Source organism: Eumetopias jubatus, unplaced genomic scaffold (assembly GCF_037043125.1).
Source record: "Eumetopias jubatus isolate StellerSeaLion01/CBP00866 unplaced genomic scaffold, mEumJub1_p1.0 scaffold_17, whole genome shotgun sequence".
NCBI classification, from domain to species: Eukaryota; Metazoa; Chordata; class Mammalia; order Carnivora; family Otariidae; genus Eumetopias; species Eumetopias jubatus.
In genome coordinates this window covers 30,364,278-30,386,000 of record NW_028274823.1, presented here as the reverse complement: position 1 = coordinate 30,386,000, position 21,723 = coordinate 30,364,278, and the positions used below count along the sequence as shown (strand labels likewise).

Sequence of the window (21,723 nt, the reverse complement as noted above, 5' to 3'; positions counted from 1 at the left end):
TGCAGGCAGCAAAAACAAAACAAAACAAAAAAACAAAAAACCATGTACACATCAAAGTCTTGTTTCACCCAAAATGACAGAATTTATAAACTACCAGTATTTCATCAGAATGAAGAGATTCGTAAGTAATAAACCTGAAGAGCCTCCAACTTCATGATACATTCTGCAAGTTTCTCTGGTCATTTCCAAATTCTTTGGCAATTTCCATTTTATTACTCACTGTGACCTCATTTAAGATTCTCACTCCTCCATTCTACTCTCAGCTCACCTCTAGGACTTATGCACTTCCCAGGGCCTTTTCTTAACAACTTTGTCTGAACACTAGTGACTATGATTATTTCCTCTACCTCATGCTGTAGGACCAGGTGATAGCTCCTGCATGAATATTCAGGATATGTGGCCTATTTTCAAATTTACCTCCCAGCTAGCCCATTGAGCTCAAATTAGGGCTGTCATTCTGTGGGTTAGCTGCTCAGGATTTCTCCTGCCATCTTTCATGTGCCTCTGGCTACATTCTGACTCATAAATAACTCTTTAAATCTATAAGTATTTTGTGGGTCACTGAAGAAAGCAAGAGGAGGGCTAGAGTCACTTCACAGATCTGCCTCTTTCCCAATTATTTCCCCATTAGTGACAGGCTGCTTTTTATTCTTCAGTATGATTTTCACCCAAAGCAGAAGTATCCTCCAGAAAATAGTCTTCCTCAAAACAAACATTCTCCTAGAATGTTTCCCAATTACTAGGGAGCTTTGATGCCCTAAAGTTATTTGTTTATTTTACAAATTAAGATATAATTCAGCTGATTATCATTGAAACAAATGATGTTTATCAGCAGCAATCTGGATGACAGCTCTAGGAACTTCCAAGTTTTGTGCAGCAAATTGAAGGACTTTAGGAGAAAATGCTAAAAATAATAATAATAATAATAATCACTGCTCTGTCACTGTTGACACCAATGGCTTTGGAAGGGAAAAAAGTAATGCCCATGTTAATTGTACCAATAGGAAAGATTTGGTTCTTTCAGCAATGCTCAAAGAGAAAACAGGGCATGTGGCATGAAAGATGGGACACTGTTCTAGACAAATAATCTTCAAACCAATCAACATAGCCCTAACAGAGAAGCCCAGATATAAATACAAACCCATGACAATGAGGGTGAGGATGTATGTTACACAAAGATTAGCCAGATGTGGGAATGGTTCTTAATCTTGGTTGAAAACAGGGGAGCTGGTTGGAAACAATGCAGTATTTATTCCTAAACCTATTTATGCCAATTTCTAGACTGTAGGCAATAAAGTGAACTCATTTAACATTCAAGTAACTACTCTCATAGATTTTCTGAGGCTTGAATACAAAAGTAGAATAAATTAATTCAAGATACACTCTAGTTTTTAAGACCATCAATAGAATGAGAGGAGAACTTATTACACTGTATAATTGAATCCTTCCAATAATCCTATGAATGTGGCAGATATTGTTAACTAGCTGACCCAAACCCTACACACAGTCCCTTCTACTTTGCTTTCCTCTATTATAGAGACTAAAACACGAAAATAAACAATTTCCCAGCTTTCCTTGAAGCAAGGGGTGACCATATAACATGATTCTGGCCAATGAGCTGCAGGCAGGCATGCTTAGGGGGACTTAAACTTAGTGACAAAACCTAAGAGAAAGCCAGGATCTTTTTCCTTTAGCCTGTTAGCCTTTCCTATTCCTTATATCTCAAACATAGACATGAAGCCCAGAGTTAAAGAAGTAATTTTGTGGCAATGACTCAAGAAGCCAGAGGGCAAAGGACTACACACTAAGGATGGTGAAATGAAAGCTCGGAAGAGCCTAAGTCCCTAATGTTTTTAAGGAGCTCCCATAGCTACCCTACTTGTCCTAGAGACTGCCCACCTCTTGATTTCTTGTTATGTGAGATATCAGTTTCTTATTTTCAAAATCCTGACCTGTTTTTGTAATCCTAAATGATAAAGAATATTACTATCCCTATTGTATATATGAGGAAACTGAGGTCCACAAAGCTTAAGTGACTTGCTCAAGTTCACAGTGCATGGTCAGTCCCCAAATACAGAAATTTTCAAAGCCATTCCAGTGATCTTTCCAAAAGTTACTCCCACATAGAAATGCATGAATTTAACAATAAAGTATGGTAAATAATAAAACTGAGGGACTAAAGAGAAAAACCTAATTATACTATTACAGCAGCATACCATAGATGGTCTATCCAGAAAAGAAATATGTATGATACTTGCCCAGAAAACATTACAAAACTTATACCAAATATACTATATAGAGTGGAGTTTAAATTATTCAGATATCTTCTAATAGGAGTCTAATACAAAAGTAGAACATCTACCAAACTCTCTATTTCCTACGTAATAAATGTCTTGCTCAGAAGGCAGAGAAAGCAAATATTATAACTGATAGCCTCAACATCATTCCAACCAGAACCTTAAAATGAAGTGACCATATTATCTTAATAATAGTAAGAAAAGAAAACCATGGACATGGCCAAATATATGTCTGAGACTTTAGAAATGTACACCACAACAATGTTTGGGGGAAAAAATAGATATGCCATACAGATTCTTTATTCACCCTTGATCTGTTTGAAATTGTATCAAAAACTAGATAAACAAACAAAAAAGGATACTTATCAAAGATGTACATGGTCATATACATCTGGAAGAAGAGTTAATGTAGATGACAGATTCAAAATTCAAAATTATCTTGACAACCTAGAAACTTAGGCTGAAATCCCCAAGACAAAGAAATGAACACAAAGCCTTGCATTTATACTGAAAATTAATTACATGAGAGGTTAAGGCCAGACCAGACAGAAACTCAAATATTTAAGATCTTATTAAGTTTTATAGGTTTTAGTTGAATACAAGCTTTATGTAAGCCAGTAATATGCTGCCAAATATGATATTGCTGCCAAAAAGATTAACACAATTCTTAGACTAAATTAACAGAACCAGAACATCCAGAACACAGGAGGTAACATAGCCACCCTGAATTCCATGCCAGCCAAGGGCAGCACAGTAAAGAGTCGGAGTTAAAGCAGACCTTGGTTCAAATTCTAGCTTGGTGGTCACTTATTAGCTGCAGAAGTGACAGACAACAATGCTTCTGTAAGCCTATTTCTTCATGCTGTTATTGTAAAGAGTCATAAAAGATTTAGCACTATGCATGCCACATAATAAGAACTCTATAAAGGGTAGCTATTACTATTTTTGTTATTATAATACTCTACTTGTAGTATTATATGTTTTCCACCTGTAATAGTTTCTCATCTACAGTCCACCCAAAGAAAAGTGCCAAGATGGGAAATAATTTTATTTTTAAAAAATAGCTGAAAAAAGTGTTGAACCTGGCAAAGAAAACATTAAAGATGACTGGCTTCATATAGAAGAGAAAACTGACTTATTCTGTATAAATACAGAAAGCCAAACATTATAGGAGTAACCAAAAGACATATGAGAGAACTATAACAACAGAAGTGGTCATATAAGGAAAGGAGCTACTTGAAGATGGGGTGAGTTTCCCAACCCTGGAGATATTCAAGCAGAGTCTAGGTGACATAGGCACCATAAAATGATTTCAGTATAGTCATTAAAGCCTGCCAAGTACAGGGTTAAAGTACTTTCACCAACATTATATGAGGCAACATAACAGATATTAAAGGCAGATGCTTTGAATTCAAACATACCCAAGTTTAGATCCCAGCTCTATCACTTACTTTTTTTTATCACTTACTTTCTGACAGCTCTCAGACAAATCACTAAATCTCTCCTTTCCTAATTTTTTAAAATGAGAATATTAACAGCATATTTGTAATGAGCTTATACAGACAGTGATAGGGACATATTAGACATTCAACAAGTGCTGGTTGTTTCAGTGGGTGCTAATAATAATTATATTAATATTGGAAAGTTGTTACTGGAGGATATTATTATACCTTTAGCTCATTTTTAGCTCAAAAATTTTATGGCTCTACAAAAACTTATGCTTTTCTTTGTCAGACATGATAGAAAAAATAAAGATTCAAAGCCAGGAGACTTAGGTATGAATTTCAACTAATTTACCAATTAATCATGAAACTATAGACTAAAAACTTAACATCCTTGTGCCTTGGCTTTCTCCTGGTCTACCAAATTGAAAAGTTGATGGAGTGAATGATCTCTAAACCTCTCTCCTCCTCCTGCTAGCTCTCTCCTTCCTGCTGATATTCTTTATTGCTATGTGATCAAAGTAGTTCCAAATATCAAGCTATCCATATGTCATCTTCTCATCTCCCCCTATGGTCTTTATTCTGATATAGTTCAAGGATACCAAAGACCCAACATATACCCTGAGGGAAGCAACAAGGAAGAAAGCGTCCTGCCCCAAAGGTCATACCCTAACATCAAGTTATTGCCCATCAGGACTTCTGGACATGTGAGTATGATCATGTTTGTATTTTTGTTCTTGCTTCTTTCTGTGATACATCTTTCTCCATTCTTTAATCAATTAGTAACCCACAGTTCTATTAACCTAAAGCTGTAGTTCTTGTTGGTGCAAGTGACAGACTAGTGGACCAGCCAAAAATTTTAACAGGGAGATCCTAGAACTTTGAAAGATATAAAAATGAGCTACAGAAGTTTGCCATGCATCCCTGGCTGACTGGGAGGCTGTGTGCACATGCAGAGGATATTCAGCCTAGGATTCTTCACGCAAAACTGGTTAACTGGGAAACCATAAACAAACTCAAGAGGTTGGGAGGAAAGTAAATGGTGAGGCAGACTTAAAAATTATCATAAAACTGAACATTTTTACCAATCCCTACAGAAATCCAACAGCAGAAAGCAGAAGCCTTAGAGATTAGGGATTCAAACTGTTTGAAACAGAGCTACTGAACAATCATTGGGTGATCACTAAGCTATTAAGACTCAGAGGTGAACCCTAGGACGCCAACCTAAAAAAATAATAATAATAATAATTTTAAGAACAGAAGAAATACCAGTGGTAGGATAAAAAGATTAAGTCCGAATAATTTATTTTTTAAAAAGCAGAACAACAATTATCAGGGGAAAAACCTAAATTACAGATTGGCTATGATATATCTAAATGTCCAGTTTCCAACAAAAAATTATGTCATGCAAAAAAAACGGAAGTGTGACTCAAACTCAAAAAAAAAAAACAAAAACAATCAGTTAGAGCTAACTGTATATTGGCAGGGCATACGAAGACTTCAAATAGGGGCACCTGGGTGGCTCAGCTGGTTGGGCCACTGCCTTAGGCTCAGGCCATGATCCCAGGTTCTGGGATCGAGCCCCGTGTCGGGCTCCTTCCTCTCTGTCAAATAAATAAATAAATAAATAAATAAATAAATAATCTTAAAAAAAGAAAAACAATAGATTATAAATATGTTTTAAAAATTAAAAGAAACCTGTTTAAATAATTAAAGAAAAACCTAATAATGACTCAAGGAACAGACAAATGAAACAAATAGAAACTTTTACTTAAAAAAAGAGGAACAGGGATGACTGAGTGGCTCAGTTGGTTAAGTGGCTGCTTTCGGCTCAGGTCATGATCCCAGGATCCTGGGATCAAGTCCCGCATCAGACTCCTTGCTCAGCAGGGAGCCTGCTTCTCCCTCTGCCTGCCTCTCCCCCTGCTTGTGCTCTCTGTCTTTCTCTCTGACAAATAAATAAAATCTTTTAAAAAAATAAAATTAAAAAATTTCTAAAATTTAAAAAGAGGAACAAATGGATAGTCGATAGTTGAAAAGTACAGTTACTGAAATGAAAAATGCACTAGATGGGCTTAGCAGCAGAACTGAGAGGGCAAGAGAAAGAATCAGTATGTGAAGACAGATGAATAGAAATGACCTAACATGAAAAACAGAAAAAGATCAAGGAAAAATGAGCAAAGCCTCAAAGTATTATGTAATAAAATGAAGCAACTCATCAAAGAGGAGAGAGAAGGACAGAAAATTATTTCAAAAAATAATCAAAAAAGTCCCAAATTTGACAAAAATTATTAATTCACAGATCCAAGAAGTTCAACAAAAAGAATCATTACAAAGAAATCTACTCCTAGAACATCACAGTACCACTCTTGAAATCCCAAGATTAAAAGAAAATCTCAAAAGCTGAAAGGAAAAAACTCATCTCAAAAAGGGAATCAGCAGTACAATTAATGGCTGACTTCTAATCTGAAACAGTGGAAGCCAGAAAGCAGTGGAACAACATATTCAAAGTGCTGAAAGAAAAAAATTCTGGGACACCTGGGTGGCTCAGTCAGTAAAGTGTTATATATAAAAAATTGACATTGTAGAGGGAATAGGAAAACAAGGTGTATTGATACAAAGTTGCTTTATCAAAATTAGTTATTAACTTGAATTTGACTGTGATAAACTAAGGTGCACAGTGTAATTCCTGAAGCAACCACTAAGAAAATAACTAAAGATAATACAGTGTAAAAATCAACAAAGCAATTAAATAATCAAAAAAAATTTTTTTTAATCTAGAAAATTGGTTTAACAGAAAGAAGGCAGTAAACATAAGAAATATAGAAACTATCAAAATGGCAGACATAAATCCATCTACACCAATAGCTGCATTAAATGTAAATGGACTAAACACTCCAATCAAAAGCTACAGATGGTTTTATTCAGTTTAAAGAAGCAAGATCCAACTATATGCTGTTGAGGAGACACAGTTTAGATTTAAAGACAAATACAGGTTGAAATAAAAGAATGGAAAAAGATATATTATGCAAACAATAACCATAAGGGTGCTGAAATGATTAAATTTGTGACAAAAAAAATTTACAGGGGTTTGGAGTGGCACCCATTATGTTGTTATTTAATCACATTTTTTTCTGTAGAGGGGAAGAAAGAAAAAGATTTTCCTTTTCCTCTCAATAATTGCTCTCCATTCTGTATTGCAAGGATGAAAACTTGCTTCTTCTCTCATTCCCTTTAAGCAAAAAATCTATGGCTCATATTCACAAAGATTGCTGATTTTGACTGTAGGTTGCCCTACTCTGCTTTTCCCCTTCCTTCACACTAACTAACACAATAGGTAAGTCCTTCTAGCCAACACTCCCTAAGAGTGGTGTTAAGAAAGACAGCCCACTTAACTTTTTTTTCTTAAGCTTTGTGTAATTGCTTTTTTTTTTTAAGTATAATTGATATGTAACATTATATTAGTTTCAGGTATACAACATGATTCAGTATTTGTGTATGTTGTGAAATGATCACCACAATAAGTCTAGTTAACATCCATCACCATACATAGTCACATTATTTTCTTGTAATGACAACTGTTAAGATTTACTCTTTTAACAACTTTCAAATATGCAATATAGTATTAACTACAGACACCATGCTATACATTACATCTCCATGAATTATTCATTTTATAATTGGAGGCTTATAACTTTTGATCCCCCTCACCCATTTTACCCCACCCCCACATCCTGCCTCTGGCAACCACCAATCTGTTCTCTATAAGTTTGCATGTTTGTTTTGTTTCAGATTCCACATATAAGTGAGATTGTATGGTATTTGTCTTTCTCTGTCTAACATATTTCACTTAACGTGATGACCTCAAGATCCATGCATGTCATCACAAATGGCAAAATTTCATTCTTTCTTATTCCACATTGTGTGTGTGTGTGTGTGTGTGTGTGTGTGTGTGTTTCACAATTTTTTTATCCATTCATCCACTGATGGACACTTAGGTTGTTTACATATCTTGGCTATTATAAATAATGCTGCAATGAACATGGGGCTGCATATATTTTTTTCTTTTGAGTTAAGGTTTTCATTTTCTTCAAATAAATACCCAGAAGTGGAATTGCTGGATCATATATAGTTCTATTTTTAATTTTTTGATGAACCTCTATACTGCTTTCTGTAGTAGCTGCACCAACTTACATTCCCACCAACAGAGTATAAGGGTTCCCTTTTCTCCGCATCCTTATCAACACTTGTTATTTCTTATCTTTTTCATAACAGCCATTCAAACAGGTGTGAGAATGAGATATTGCATTGTAGTTTTGGTATGCATTTCCCTGATGATTAGTGATACTTAGCAGCTTTTCATGTACCCATTAGTCATCCAGATGCCTTCTTTGGTAAAATATCCAGACCTTCTGCCCCTTTTTAATCAGATTGTTTGCTATTGAGTTGTAAGAGTTCTTTCTATATTTTGGATATTAACCCTTACCAGATACATTTGCAAATATTTTCTTTCATTCAGTAGGCTGCCTTTTCATTTTGTTGATGATTTCCTTTGCTGTACAAGACAAAATTGTTTTTAAGATAGTAAATATTACTAGAAACAAACAGGGACTGATCATGGTGATAAAAGGGTCAATATATCAGGAAGATACAGTAACTATAAATGTATATGCACCTAATAAGTGAGTTCCAAAATACATGAAACAAAATCTGAGACTAAATTGAAAGGGGAATTCAACAAGTATGGTTCAAGATTTCAATACCCTACTCTATATTTGATGGAACTAGATAGAAAATCACTTAAAGGCCAATATACCTTACTGACACTTATAGGACATACCAAATAAAAGCAGAATATACATATTTTTCTAATCACACATGACACATAACAAGAACAATCTTATGCTAGGCCATAAGTCTCATAAATATTTTTAAAGATTTTATTTATTTATTTGACAGAGAAATAGAGAGCACAAGTAGGGAGAGGGAGAGGGAGAAGCAGGCTCTCCGCTGAGCCAGGAGCCGGATGTGGAGCTCGATCCCAGGACCCCAGGATCATGACTGAGCCGAAGGCAGCCGCTTAACCAACTGAGCCACCCAGGTGCCCCAAGTCTCATAAATTTAAAAGGATTGAAGTCATACGAAGCATGTCCTCTGACAATACTGGAATTAAATTAGGAATCCATAACAGAAAGACCTCTAGAAAATCCCCAAATATTAAGAAACTAAACAACACACTTCTAAATAACCTATGGATCAAAGAAATCACAAGGGAAATTAGAAAATATTTTGAACTAAATGAAAATGGGAATGCATGATATCAAAATTTATGGAACAGAACCTAAATAGTACTTAGAAAACTATAGCATTACACACATATATTAGAAAAGAAGAAAGATCTCAAATCAATAATCTAAGTTTCCATTTAGAACTTGAAAAATAAAAAAATAAACACAAAGCAAGCAGAAAGAAGAAAACACTTTATTTCTATTCTGAAATTAAAAAAAAACAGGAACAGAGAAAATCAATGAAACAAAATATTATTCCTTTGAAATGATGAACAAAATTGAAAATTTTTGAGATAATGGCAAAGTAAGAAGACACAAATTACCAAAAATCAGGGAGGAAAGGTAACGTCAAATGGTTATCTACTGTATGATTGCATTTATGCAACATTTTCAAAAAGACAAAATTATAGTAATAGGGAACAGATTACAAACAAGTAGCATGAGGTTGTTACTTCTGGATGGTACAACAGTTCTGTATTCTGATTGTTATACTGGTTACACAAATTCATATATGTAGAAAAATTTCATAGAATTACACACACAGAGAAGAAATGAATACACTTAAAAACTGATAAAATACAAAGAAGGTCTATAGTTTAGTTAACTTTCTCTACTATTTTTGCAAGTTTTTAGGAGTCTAAAATTATTTCAAAATAGAGTTTAAAAAGAACTTAGACCTTTACCTCACATCATACACACACAAAAAAATTAACTCAAAATGGATCATAGACCTAAATAGAAGAACTAAAGCTATACATTTTCTAGAATATATAGGAGAATGGCTTTGTTTCCTTAGGTTAGGTAAAGATTCCTTAGTTATAACACCAACAGTACAATTCACAGTGGGAAAAAAATAATGAACTGAACTTTACCAAAAGTAAAAGATTTCGCTTTCTAAAATATCATTAAGAAAATAAAAAGATAAGACACAGACTGAAATAAAATATTTGAAAATCACATATATCATAAAATATATAAAGGAAATGTTTACAATTTAAGAAGAAGACTAACAACCCAATTTTAAACATGGGCAAAATATCTAAACAGACGTTTCACCAAAGAAGATATACAAATGGCTAATAAGCACATGAAAAGATGCTCAAATCATTCATTAGTCATTAGGAAATGCAAACTAAAATCACAATGAGGCGTTGCCCCTAGAAGGGCTATAATCTGAAAGACTGACAATACCACGCGTTAAGTATGTAGAGCAACAGAAGCCCTCGTGCATTGTTGGTGGGAATATAAAATGGGACAGCCACTTTGGAAAACACTTTAGCTGTTTCTTAAAAAGATAAACATAAACTTACTGTATGACCCAAAAATCCAATCTTAGAAATCTACCCAAAACAAATAAAAGCATATCTCCACACAAAGACTCGTACATGAATACTTATAGTGGCATTGTGCACAACAGTCAAACTAGAAACAGCCCAAATGTCCATATCCTGGTAAACTAATAAAATGTGGTAGATACATACAGTCAAATACTAATCAGCAATAAAAAGAAACAAGCCATTGATAAATACTAGACCTGGAAAACCTCAACAACATAAAGTAAGTGAAAAAAAAAAGACACAAAAAGATTATGTTTTGTATGATTTAGTTTATATAAAATTTCTAGAAAAGGCAAATCAAATTGATAGAGACAGAAAGCTAATGTTGGTTTCCTAAGGCTAGGGTGGGAGCAAGGACTGACTGCAAACAGGCATGGAATGTTCTAATACTGGATTGTGATGATGGTTGCACAACTCTACATTTCATGGAAATAACAATATACTTATAATGGGTGAACTTTATCATATGCAAATTATAGCTCAAAAAGGCCAATAAAAAGTAACAAAAATAATGCACCCATGTTCATAGCAGCATTATTCATAATAGCCAAAAGGTAAAAAGCAGGCCAAGAGTCCTTTGACAGATAGGTAAATGAAATGTGGTATATACATATAATGCAATATTGCTCAACCTTAAAAGGAAGGAAATTCTGACATATGCTACAACATTGGTGACCTTAAGGATAAGTGAAAGAAGCCAGTCATAAAAAGAGAAAATTTTTTTAAAAAGAGAAATATTGAGGGGGGTGGAACAAGATGGTGGAGGAGTAGGAGACCTGGGTTTCGTCTGGTCTCAGGATTTCAGCTGGATAGAGATCAAACCATTCTGAACACCTACGAACTCAACAAGAGATCGAAGAAAAGAATAGCAACAACACTCTGAACAAAACAGCGACCACTTACTGGAAGGTAAGATGTGCAGAGAAGTGAATCCAAGGCGATATTCAGGAGGAGAGACGGCGGGGGAGGGGGCCTCCGACGGCCGCTTCTGGCAAGTGATAGAGCCGCAGAGCACAAAATCGGAACTTTTAAGTCGGCTCCGCTGAGGGACGTCACTCCAGTGGCTAAGCGGGGGGTGGAACCCTCACAGGACAGTGTGGTCTCAGGACCCTTGGGGTCACAGAAAGACCGGGGGTGCCTGAGTGTGGCAGAGCTCCCAGGTATAAGAGCGGGGAAGCCGGCTGCAGAGACGGAGCCGAGGTGCAGGCTCTCAGCTAGGGGTTGCCATAAACTGTGATGCGCGGCCCAGTCGGGCCACTGCTCCACCAGCAGGGACCCAACAAGCGGCAGAGCTGGGGAGACTCCCCTTCCTCCTCTGGGAGGGGCGGCGAGGGAGCGCACCGCAGGGATCTGCTGGGTTTGGATACTCCACACGGGGTCGGATGCCAGAGACAGAAACACTCTGTCACAGGCCGGGTGAGCACAGAGTGCGGCCAGAGACCGGGGACACGAGAGTGACTGCTTTTCTCTGGGGGTGCACTGAGGAGAGAAGCCCCGAGTTCTCAGCTCCTCCGGGTGGAGATTGGGAGGACACCATTTTCACTCTGGTCCTCCAAAGCTGTAACGAGAGCTTGGAGGGAACAAAAGCACCGGAGAGCAAACCTGAGCAGATTGCTTAGCCGGGACCGACAAGGGCGGGGCAATTCCGCATCCAGCAAAGACATTTGGGAACCAAGGCAACAGACCCCTCCCCCAGAAGATCAGCACGAACAGCCAGCAAGCCAAGACCAAGTTTACCGATCAAGGAGAACGGGAGAACTCCAGCGCTAGGGGAATATTGCACATAGAATTCATGGCTTTTTTACCATGATTCATTAGTTTTTCAAAGTTGATTTTTTTAACTGTTTTTTTCTTTTTTTGAATTTTTCTTTTTCCCTTTTTCAACGAACATCTTATCAACCCTTTTTAAAAAAAATTTTTTTTCATTTTTAGAGTCATATTTTATCCCTTCATAGTAATTACCCTTATTTTTGGCATATATATATAAGCTGTTGTCTCTTTAAAATTTTGAGATACAGTTTCTTCTAACAGATCAAATTATACCCTAAATCACTAGTGTATGGCTTTGTTCTAGTCTCCTGCCTGATCATATTCTCTCCCTTTTCTTTTTTCCTTTTCTTCTTTGTTTTTTAATCTTCCTCTTTCTTTTTTCAAACAATTTCTTATCAATTCCTTTTATAAAATCTTTTACAATTTTCATCTTTACAGTCATCTTCCATCCCTTCATTGTATCAACCCTTATTTTGTACATATAAAAGTCTTTCTTCCTTTAAAATTTTGGGAGGCACTTTCTTCTAACAGACCAAAATACGCCCAAAATCTAGTGTGTGGCAATGACCTATACACTAGTCTGATCATATTTGCTCATATTCTGTTTTATTTTTTGTTTTGTTCTGTTTTTGTTTTTATCTTTTTCTTTTTCTTTTCTCTTTTCTTTTTTTTCCTCTTTCTTTTTTCTTTCTTTCCCTTTCCTTTCCCCTGGTTTCAGATCTTTTCTGATTGGTATAGAGTATATTTGCTGGGGACATTGTTAACCTGTTAGCATTTTGTTCTCTCATTCATCTATTCTCCTCTGGACAAAATGACAAGACGAAAAAAATCACCTCAGCAAAATGAACAAGAGGTAGTACCATCTGCCAGGGACCTACTCAATACGGACAGTACGATGTCACACCTGGAGTTCAGAATCATGTCTTTAAAGATACTAGCTGGGCTTGAAAAAAGCATGGAAGTTATTAGAGACACCCTTTCTGGAGAAATAAAAGAACTAAAATCTAACCAAGTTGAAATCAAAAAGGCTATTAATGAGGTGCAATCAAAAATGGGGGCACTAACTGCTAGGATGAATGAGGCAGAAGAGAGAATCAGCGATATAGAAGACCAAATGATGGAAAATAAAGAGGCTGAGAAAAAGAGAGAGAAACAACTACAGGATCACGAGGGCAGAATTCGAGAGATAAGTGATACAGTAAGACAAAACAACATTAGAATAATTGGGATCCCAGAAAAAGAAGAAAGAGAGAGGGGGCAGAAGGCATATTGGAGCAAATTATAGCAGAGAACTTCCCTAATGTAGGGACGGAAACAGGCATCAAAATCCAGGAGGCACAGAGAACCCCTCTCAAAATCAATAAAAATAGGTTAACACCCCGACATCTAATAGTAAAACTTACGAGTCTCAGAGACAAAGAGAAAATTCTGAAAGCAGCTCGGGAGAAGAGATATGTAACCTATAATGGTAGAAACATTAGATTGGCAACAGACCTATCCACAGAGACCTGGCAGGCCAGAAAGGACTGGCATGGTATCTTCAGAGCACTAAACGAGAATAATATGCAGCCAAGAGTACTATATCAAGCTAGGCTGTCATTGAAAATAGAAGGAGAGATAAAAAGCTTCCAGGACAAACAAAAACTAAAGGAATTTGCAAACACGAAACCAGCCCTCCAAGAAATATTGAAAGGGATCCTCTAAGCAAAGAGAGAACCTAAAATCAGCAAAGATCAGAAAGGAACACAGACAATCTACAGTAACAGTCACCTTACAGGCAATACAATGACACTAAATTCATATCTTTCAATAGTTACCCTGAATGTAAATGGGCTAAATGCCCCAATCAAAAGATACAGGCTCAGATTGGATTAAAAAATAAGACCCATCAATATGCTGTCTGCAAGAGAGACTTTAAATGAAACACTGGACCAAATGGACTTCACAGACATATTCAGAACATTCCATCCCAAAGCAACGGAATACACATTCTTCTCTAGTGCCCATGGAATATTCCCCAGAATTGATCACATCCTAGGTCACAAATCAGGTCTCAACTGGTACCAAAATATTGGGATTATTCCCTGCACATTTTCAGACCACAATGCTTTGAAACTACAACTCAATCACAAGAGGAAAGTCAGAAAGAACTCAAATACATGGAGGCTAAAGAGCATCCTACTAAAGAATGAATGAGTCAACCAGGAAATTAAAGAAGAATTTAAAAAATTCATGGAAAACAATGAAAATGAAAAAACAACTGTTCAAAATCCTGGGGACACAGCAAAGGCAGTCCTGAGAGAAAAGTATATAGCAAAACAAGCCTTTCTCAAGAAACAAGAAAGGTCTCAAATACACCACCTAACCCTACACCTAAGGGAGCTAGAGAAAAAACAGCAAATAAAGCCTAAACCCAGCAGGAGAAGAGAAATAATAAAGATCAGAGCAGAAATCAATGAAATAGAAACCAAAAGAACAGTAGAACAGATCAACGAAACCAGGAGCTGCTTCTTTGAAAGAATTAACAAGATTGATAAACCCCTGGCCAGACTTCTCAAAAAGAAAAGAGAAATGACCCAAATCAACAAAATCATGAATGAAAGAGGAGAGATCACAACCAACACCAAAGACATACAAACAATTATAAGAACATATTATGAGCAACTCTATGCCAGCAAATTAGATAACCTAGAAGAAATGGGTGCATTCCTAGAGATGTATCAACTACAAAAAATTGAACCAGGAAGAAATAGAAAACCTGAACAGACCTATAACCACTAAGGAAATTGAAGCAGTCATCAAAAATCTCCCAACAAACAAAAGCCCAGGGCCAGATGGCCTCCCAGGGGAATTCTACCAAACATTTCAAGAAGAATTAATACCTATTCTCCTGAAACTGTTCCAAAAAATAGAAATGGAAGGAAAACTTCCAAACTCATTTTATGAGGCCCCCATTACCTTGATCCCAAAACCAGACAAAGACCCCATCGAAAGGAGAACTACAGACCAATATCCTTGATGAACATGGATGCAAAAATTCTCACCAAAATACTAGCCAATAGGATCCAATAGTACATTAAAGAATTATTCACCACGACCAAGTGGGATTTATCCCTGGGCTGCAAGGTTGGTTCAACATCCACAAATCAATCAACGTGATACAACACATTAACAAAAGAAAGAACAAGAATCATATGATCCTCTCAAAAGATGCAGAAAAAGCATTTGACAAAGTACAGCACCCTTTCTTGATCAAAACTCTTCAGAGTATAGAGATAGAGGGTACATACCTCAGTATCATAAAAGCCATCTATGAAAAACCTACAGCCAATATCATTCTCAATGGGGAAAAGCTGAGAACTTTTCCCCTAAGGTCAGGAACGCAGCAGGGATGTCCTCTATCACCACTGCTATTCAACATAGTATTAGAAGTCCCAGCCACAGCAATCAGACAACAAAAAGAAATCAAAGGCGTCCAAATCGGCAAAGAGGAAGTCAAACTCTCACTCTTTGCAGATGATATGATACTGTATGTGGAAAACCCAAAAGACTCCACCCCAAAACTGCTAGAACTCATACAGGAATTCAGTAAAGTAGCAGGATATAAAATCAATGCACAGAAATCACTGGCATTCCTATACACCAACAAGACAGAAGAGAGTAAAATCAAGGAGTCAATCCCATTTACAATTGCACCCAAAACCATAAGATACTTAGGAATAAATCTAACCAAAGAGGCAAAGGATCTGTACTCAGGAAACTATAAAATACTCATGAAAGAAATTGAAGAAGACACAAAGAAATGGAAAAACGTTCCATGCTCATGGATTGGAAGAACAAATATTGTGAAGATGTCAATGCTACCTAGAGCAATCTACACATTCAATCCAATCCCCATCAAAATACCATCCACCTTTTTCAAAGAAATGGAACAAATAATCCTAAAATTTGTATGGAACCAGAAGAGACCCCGAATAGCCAGAGGAAGGTTGAAAAAGAAAAGTAAAGCTGGCGGCATCACAATTCCGGACTTCCAGCTCTATTACAAAGCTGTCATCATCAAGACAGTATGGTACTGGCACAAAAACAGACACATAGATCAATGGAACAGAATAGAGAGCCCAGAAATGGACCCTCAACTCCATGGTCAACTCATCTTTGACAAAGCAGGAAAGAATGTCCAATGGCAAAAAGACAGTCTCTTCAACAAATGGTGTTGGGAAAATTGGACAGCCACATGCAGAAGAATGAAACTGGACCATTTCCTTACACCACACACAAAAATAGACTCCAAATGGTTGAAAGACCTAAACGTGAGACAGGAGTCCATCAAAATCCTAAAGGAGAACACAGGCAGCAACCTCTTCGACCTCAGCCGCAACAACTTCTTCCTAGAAACATCGCCAAAGGCAAGGGAAGCCAGGGCAAAAATGAACTATGGGGATTTCATCAAGATAAAAAGCTTTTGCACAGCAAAAGAAACAGTCCACAAAACCAAAAGACGACCGACAGAATGGGAGAAAATATTTGCAAATGACATATCAGATAAAGGGCTAGTATCCAAAATCTATAAAGAACTTATCAAACTCAACACCCAAAGAACAAATAATCCAATCCTGAAATGGGCAGAAGACATGAACAGACATTTTTCCAAAGAAGACATCCAAATGGCCAACAGACACATGAAAAGGTGCTCAACATCGCTTGGCATCAGGGAAATCCAAATCAAAACCTCAATGAGATACCACTTCACACCAGTCAGAATGGCTAAAATTAACAAGTCAGGAAACGACAGATGTTGGCGGGGATGCGGAGAAAGGGGAACCCTCCTACACTGTTGGTGGGAATGCAAGCTGGTGCAACCACTCTGGAAAACAGTATGGAGGTTCCTCAAACAGTTGAAAATAGAGCTACCATACGATCCAGCAATTGCACTACTGGGTATTTACCACAAAGATACAAATGTAGGGATCCAAAGGGGTACGTGCCCCCCAATGTTTATGGCAGCAATGTCCACAATAGCCAAACTGCGGAAAGAGCCACGATGTCCATTGACAGATGAATGGATAAAGAAGAGGTGGTATATATACACAATGGAATATTATGCAGCCATCAAAAGGAATGAGATCTTGCCATTTGCAACGACGTGGATGGAACTGGAGGGTGTTATGTTGAGTGAAATAAGTCAGTCAGAGAAAGACATGTATCATATGACCTCACTGATATGAGGAATTCTTAATCTCAGGAAACAAACTGAGGGTTGCTGGAGTGGTGGGGGGTGGGAGGGATGGGGTGGCTGGGTGATAGACATTGGGGAGGGTATGTGCTATGGTGAGCGCTGTGAATTGTGCAAGACTGTTGAATCACAGATCTGTACTTCTGAAACAAATAATGCAATATATGTAAAAAAAAAAAAAAAGAAGAAGATAGCAGGAGGGGAAGAATGAAGGGGAGTAAGTCGGAGGGGGAGACGAACCATGAGAGACGAAGGATTCTGAAAAACAAACTGAGGGTTCTAGAGGAGAGGGTGGTGGGGGGATGGGTTAGCCTGGTGTTGGGTCTTAAAGAGGGCACATTCTGCGTGGAGCACTTGGTGTTATGCACAAACAATGAATCATGGAACACTACATCAAAAACTAATGATGTAATGTATGGTGATTAACATAATAATAAAAAAAGAAAAAAGAAATGAGAATAAAATAAATGAAGTCATCAAAAAGAAGAGAAATATTGAATAATTCCATTTGTATGAGGTATCTTGGGTGGTCAAATTTATAGACACAGAAAGTAGAATGGTGGTTGCCAAGGGCTGGGAGGTGGAGAAAAAAGGAATTGTTGTTTAATGGATACAAAGTTTCAGTTTTACAAGACGAAAAAAGTTCTGAAGATGGATGATAGTGATGGCTACACAACAATGTGAATGTACTTAAAACTATTTATCATGAACTTAAATATGGTTAAGATGGTAAATTTCATTATGTGTATTTTACCACCATTAGAAATTTTTTAAAGTAATAAAAATGACCAGAAATATAGGGCTTTTCAAAAATTAAAACAAGAAATCACCTTAGAACCTTGGTGCTGCAATGCCATTGTTACAGTCCGTATTCAGTCTTCTCTGTAGATTTTATGAGATTAAACACACAACTGAATTGAATTGTGTATGCTGCTACTACACTTCCAGACCCTGAAGAATAAGGTGTGCAAGCTTGAGAGAGGATACTGTGGCTCTTCTCACACAAACTGACCAAGGATGAGGCTAGAGCCACTGCCTTTCCTCCTGGTTTCAATGCAGCCACTACAACAGCAGCAGGAAAAGAAAGACTCTATTTTGCAAACCCTTGAAAGAGGTTCACAGATGCTAGAAGAGCCTTTGTGCTGAGAGCCTATAACCCCAAGTCAAAATACTCCTGGCCTATGCTCTTTTCCTTCTAATCAGCTAGTCCTTTCATTTCCCTGATTTAGTCCGCCAGATATTTTTCCAATCTTCTCGTCTCTGATTTCCTCTTCTTTTATTCCTCTTTCTCTCTTCCCATACCTTCAAGTCACCAAATTAATCCACTTTGGTTTCAAAATGTCTCTTAGAGTTATCCCCTTCTTTTCAATTCCAATTAATACTATGTACTTCATTATCAGGAAACTAAAACAGTGCAAGCCAGTATCCACAAATCCAGACTCATGATCTCCAAGGCATTCTGCATATCACTTTTAGAAAAAAAAAATCCTTCTTGGGGTATCTGGATGACTCAGTTGGTTAAGTGTCCAGCTCTTGATTTCAGCTCAGGTCATGATTTCAAGGTAGTGAGATGGAGCCCCGTGTCAGCCTCCACACCCAGCGTAGGATTCTCCCTTCTGCCTCTGCCTGTCCCCATCTCAAAAAACAAAAAAACAAAAACAAAAAACCCTTCATTGTTACTTTGTTTTAATTATAAAATGTTTGGAACAAGAAATGTACAAAAAATACCCACCCACACCCATGTACCCTCACTCAGCTCTATCCTTGCATGACATTTTATATTTGCTTCAGATCAGTTTAAAGAAAATAGCTCAGAAACACTTGAAGCCCTCTGCTTACTTGTCTGCAATAACATTCTCCTTCCTCTCTCCACCTTCACAGAGGTGACCACCATCCTAAATCCTGCAAGTAATACACTTACATAGCTGTATGTATGTATGTATGTATGTATGTTTGTAAGTATGCTTTTCTTACATAATAAAAAATATAGTATTAGTTTACATTTTCACAACCAAGGGACAATTATCAAAACTAAGAAACCAACACTGCTATAAATACGATTAACTAAACTACAGACTTTACTATATCTCACCAGTTTATTAGTATCCTTTTGAATTCTAGAACCTGATTTAAGATCCCATATTGCATTAGTTTCCAAGTCTCCTTAATATCCTCTGAAATGTAACAGTTCCTGTCTTTCCCTGTCTTTCATGATTTAGTCATTTTTCAAGAGTACTCATCAGGTTCAAATAAACTGTCCTTCAGTTTGTGTTGGCTGAAGTTTTTCATAGTTGGAATAAATTATGGATTTGGGGCAAAGACACCAGAGAGGTATTCTTAGGTCTTACTAATGATGATGTTAACCTTGATCACTTGGTTAAGGTGGTCTGATAGGTTTCTTCACCATTAAGTTACTATTTTGTCTTTGTAATTAATGAGTATTTTGTAGGAGAAACTTTGAAGCTATGCAATACTGTGCTTTCCTGTAAAATTTTACCCACTAGTTTTAGCATTCATGAGTGGATCTTGCCTACAGCAATTATTCCTCTGGTATTCCAATGGTGATTTTCTATTTTTCTCAGTCCTTCCACATTTATTAATTCTGTAAGAAATTAAGTGGCCCTTCTCCACTTACTTATTTATTCAACCACTGTTTATATTAGTATGGACTTACAAGTATTTATTTTACTCTTTAAGTCATCATATTTATCTATTTTGTTGCACAAATTGTTCCAGCATTAGCTATTTGGAGCTCTTCCAGGTCAGCTTTTGTGTCCTTTTGACATACTCCCATCTTTTTTAAGAACTTCCTTATTTTCTAACACCACAAATGTTCCAGGAACATCTTGTATTTTCCTTGCCCCAACCATGGAATCATATACTTTGCCAAGGAGCCCTGCTTCCTTTTGTTTGAGAATGATATTTAAAAACCAAGATCTGAGCACAACATGTGCTCATTGCTACCGGGATGTCACTAATTCTAGACCCTCTCAGTAGATAGAGCTAGGAAATGGGTATGTATATACTAACTGATGTATATAGATAAATCTATATTTACTGTATCTATCTACCTATTTAAAAGGGGGAGAAAACCACATTCATATTGATGTCTCCAATTCCAATCCAGTAACCAAAGTGTTTATTCTAGCATTCTCATTTACTTATTTGTAATTTCTTTCTCTGACAGTAAGAAACCTGCTTTTCCTAAACTATATTTACTTATTTGTTCAACAGTAGTATATATGCAGTTTCAGAATTGCTAATCCATACCCCTATGAGAAACAAATTTATCAAGTACAGTGGTTTTTGTTTTTCAGTTCTTTTTTCATTAGCCTTACAGAACTCAGTCAAAATAAAGCTACTTTAGGTCATCTCTTGTCTTCTCTAAGCCTTCAGTGTGGTTCTCATTCATTGTAATACAGTTAGATTCATTTGTAAATCTACATTCCATCATTGTTTCCCCAACATCCTGGTTGATTTTTTTTTTAATTTGAAGACAGCAGAATTCACTTTATGGCGTGACAGGTTCTGTGAGTTTTGACAACTGCATAGAATTGAGTATCCACTAGCACATTTGCATACAAAACAGTTTGACCATCCAAGAAATGCCCTCATGCTACCCATTCCTTATCAATCTCTCACTCCATTCTCACCCTGGCAAATAATGATCTGTTGTTTTTGGTTTAGGGTTTCTGTCCCTATAACTTTGTCTTTTTCACAATGTCATATCAGTGGAATCATACAACATGTAGCCTTTGTAATATTGCTTCATTCACTTAGCAAAATGTATTTAGGATTCATTCATGCTGTTGCGCATCAATAGTTCATTCCTTTTTATTGCTGAATATTATTCTATTGGATAGATGCACCACCCTTTGTTTACCCATTCACCCACTGAAGGAAATCTGGGTCATTCCAGTTTTTTGAATAAGGCTTCTATAAACATTCATATTCAGGTTTTTCTGTGAACATAAATTTTCAATTGCTTGAGTAAATTTCCAGCAGCAAGACTGTAGGGTCATATGGTAAGTGTTATGTTTGGCTTAATAAGAGATAGCCAAACTCTTTTCCAGCGTGGTTGTACAAATTTGCATTCTTACCAGCAATGAATGAGAGTTCTAGCTGCTCTACACATTCATCAGCACTTGGTATTGTCAGTTTTGTCTGTCTGTTGGATATTCTTCTAATTGATTTGTATTGGCATCTCATTGTGGTTTTAATCTTCATTCCCCTATGACAATGATATTGAAAATATTTTCATATACTTATTTTCCAGCCAAATTTCTTCTTTGATTAAGTGTCTGTTCATATTTTTTGCCCATTTTTAAATTCAGTTTCTAATTTTTTTATTTT

General features: G+C 36.7%; 1 protein-coding gene across 4 annotated transcripts in view; it reads right to left on the bottom strand.

Annotated features, from left to right (window-relative positions):
* HPSE2 (heparanase 2 (inactive)) overlaps positions 1 to 21,723 on the bottom strand; it is a 667,506-nt gene that overhangs the window by 600,570 nt on the left and 45,213 nt on the right. The window lies entirely within an intron of this gene.